Source organism: Mus caroli, unplaced genomic scaffold (genome assembly GCF_978045245.1).
Source record: "Mus caroli unplaced genomic scaffold, Mus_caroli_1 scaffold_20, whole genome shotgun sequence".
Classification (NCBI taxonomy): domain Eukaryota; kingdom Metazoa; phylum Chordata; class Mammalia; order Rodentia; family Muridae; genus Mus; species Mus caroli.
The window spans coordinates 658,535-661,946 of record NW_028227275.1 but is presented as its reverse complement, the minus strand read 5'-3'; the positions used below and the strand labels follow the sequence as shown (position 1 = coordinate 661,946).

Below are 3,412 nucleotides of genomic sequence, written 5' to 3'. Positions count from 1 at the left end.
GGCCAAGCAACCAAAAAATGAACTCTTTAAAAAAATCAATCAAAATAAGTCTTCCCTAATTTATATTGTTCCTATATGTATTTGTTCATACCCATGATGAAACAGACTAGCACATGTCTAACATAACAAGCATGAGAGCTGGAGACTCAGATAGGGATCACATCTCCATGATATAGGGCCTCCCTGGGAGCTTATCTCACCACTCTTGCTTCCCTGGTTTTAAGATTAATGTTGCAGGCATCATTCCTCACAAAACACTTGCACCCCTGACATGGAGAGAGATACTTTCTCATCTAAATCAAGATCTTCAAAGTGCCATTGGCCAGAAATGGGTCACATGTCCAATCGTAAAGCAATCCTTGGCAAGGGAGAGACTCTGGCAAATCCTGAGCCAGAGTTTAGCCCCCCACCCACCCAGCACATCATGCCCTATATCAGACCACAGCTGAGTCCTGTTGGAGAGAGACAGTGGGAAAGTTGTGGTGGAAACAATGTCAGGCTTTACTGGAGTTTTTGCTTTTTAGTCTGAATATTTCTAACTAGAGAGATTATACTGTCAAAACGAGTGAATCATCATTCCCCTCTCTGACTGAAGTCTGGTGAGTTAGGGCTTCCATCCAGATTCCTGAGGAGATACGAATTCATGGACAGAATAAGGCAATGAAAATGTTAGGCTATCCTTGCAATGTCATTATCAGAGCAGGAGCTGAGAGACTGCGGCTAGAGAGAGGAGCTGAGCTGGAGTTCCTTGCATAAGGATTTTGTAATTAATGACTTTTATTCATCCAGTCTATGATGGACACTCTGCTAAGACACAAAAGAAACGGTTCATAAAACACTGAGAGGAAAAACAAATTGGATTTTTCAAATACTTCATGCATGGCTCCAACAGGGATGGGATAGAAGCACTCTCTGGCTCTGTTGAACACTGAAATGGTTGAGCAGCCATAATGACAATAGAACAGGAACAGAAAAATACTAGCATTTTTACTCTAGCTGAGTCACCAACTCGGGTCCTCCAGTACTTCTTCATTTGTAAAATCAGCTTTGAGTGTCAAAGTCAAAATCTTTGCAGTTTTATCTTCTGTGACTGCAACATGGTATCATGAATAGTAACAGAGCCAGAGGTCTGAAACCACCATCCCTATAGATCATGCTCATTCTTTAGACTGATCAAAACAATGTCCTGGTGATAACTACAATATTACTGACTGATGATGATGATGATGACAATATTGGTGACTGATAATGATGGTAGTAGTGATGATGGTGGCAATCATAATGATGATGGCAATGATGATAATTAACAGTGCTTGTGATGATGATAGTGGTGGTGATGGTGATAGGTGGGATGACAATGATGGTGATGATAATGGCAATGATGCTTAGCACAGTGAGTCCTTGCTGTATGTTGTGCATTGGTGTACTTGAAAGAGGTTTTAAATCGCTCAAGAACAACAACAACAAAAACCACTCACTTTTTAAAAATGAGGCCTTTTTGCCCAGATGGCGCCGAAAGCGAAGAAGGAAGCTCCTGCCCCTCCCAAAGCCGAAGCCAAAGCAAAGGCCTTGAAAGCTAAGAAGGTGGTGCTGAAAGGCGTCCACAGCCACAAAAAGAAGACGATCCGAACGTCACCCACCTTCCGGCGGCCCAAGACCCTGCGGCTCCGGAGGCAGCCAAAATATCCTCGGAAGAGTGCGCCCAGGAGAAACAAGCTTGACCACTACGCTATCATCAAATTCCCACTGATCACTGAGTCAGCCATGAAGAAAATAGAGGACAACAACACTCTTGTGTTCATTGTGGATGTCAAGGCCAACAAGCATCAGATCAAACAGGCTGTCAAGAAACTCTATGACATTGATGTGGCCAAAGTCAATACCCTGATAAGGCCCGACGGAGAGAAGAAGGCATATGTATGTTCGCTTGGCTCCTGATTATGATGCCCTAGATGTTGCTAACAAGATTGGGATCATCTAAACTGAGTCCAGATGGCTAATTCTAAATATACACTTTTTTTTTCACCAAAAAAAAAAAAAAAATTAGGCAAGGTCTCATTTAGTCCAGCCTAGCCTCAAATTCTTTATGTAACCAAGAATGACCTGAAACTTCTGATCCTCCTCGTACATTTCCTGAGTACTGAGATCACAGGTTTGCGCCACCATGCCAGTCAACTAGTTGCTTTTATTATTATCATGTAACAGATACAGCAACTGAGATTTAGAGAGGTTCTTTGTTTAGGTCATTTGTTATTGAAGCTCTAAACCCCAATGTGGCCAATTCAAGACACATAATTTAGGTTATATAAAGTTGTAAGTGTAAGGTTCCAACTCAATATGATTGGTTTCCTTAAAAGAAAAGGAAGAGAAGTTAGAGAAATTATTCCATAGTTAAGAGTACCGGCTGCTCTTGCAGAGGACCCAGGTTCTGTTCCCAGGACCTACATGGCAGTCTGTAACTATCTGTAATTCTGGTCCCAATGGATCAAATGCCCTCTCCTGGCTTCTACAAGCACTGCACACACATGATACAGATATCCATACAAGCAAACTTCCCATACACATGATTTTTTCTTAAATAAGAGGAAGAAACAAGAGAGAAAGCATGTGTAGTCATAGTAAGGTGACAGCCATCTGCAAGCCAGAGACCTCAGAAGCAACCAATTCTGCTTACATTTGACCTTGGGCATCTACAGTATTTGTATGGCATCCTCAGTTGACCAATAAATTCCCAATGATAGAACCAACACAAGAACTAAATAGTTAGGCTCCAGGGTGATATTCCTAAGGGTCTTCATAATCTACAATCTAACCCTTTTTTTTTTTGCAGGAATGAAAAGTAAGTATCTTTATGACTAAGGTAGGCATAAAGCATACAGATGGTTACTTCTCATCCCATTCCCTCCTTCCTTTATATAATGGATGATAATCTATTCAAAAGTAGCCAAGACCCATGTTTTGGATAGAACTGTTCCCCGGGAAATATGACTGAGAACAGTGGGTAGCTAGAGCCATCTGGGTAATTTGCAGGATTGGGTCATACCTAAAATGACTGCAGGCATGGAAGAGATTTGAACAATAAATGGACAACACTATCACCATCTGCTTCCCATGAAGCCTTGGATGCAATTCCAACCAAACAGCTCTGAGTTTCACTCCTGCCTTCCCTGAGGTGTGGGGCCTTGGGCAAGTCACTTCTGCCTCAGAGCCTATCTCTCCATCTGTCACATAGAGAGAAGCAGCTGACTGTGCAGCAGGCCTGTGAGGATGAGAGCAGTTGCTCCATGAGAAGCTGCTTCACAGATGGTCTGAATTCAGGACCACTTAACCCCAGGGACCACCTAAATCTTAAGATCATCAAAGCAAAACCCACAGTTACAAATCCCCTAGCAAATGCCACCAGTTCTTTCTG

The 3,412-nt window shown here is 42.3% G+C and overlaps 1 pseudogene; it reads left to right on the top strand.

Annotated features, from left to right (window-relative positions):
* The first annotated feature begins 1,506 nt into the window (after positions 1–1,506).
* On the top strand, positions 1,507–2,015 carry LOC110285915 (large ribosomal subunit protein uL23 pseudogene; annotated as a pseudogene).
* Positions 2,016–3,412: the final 1,397 nt, after the last annotated feature.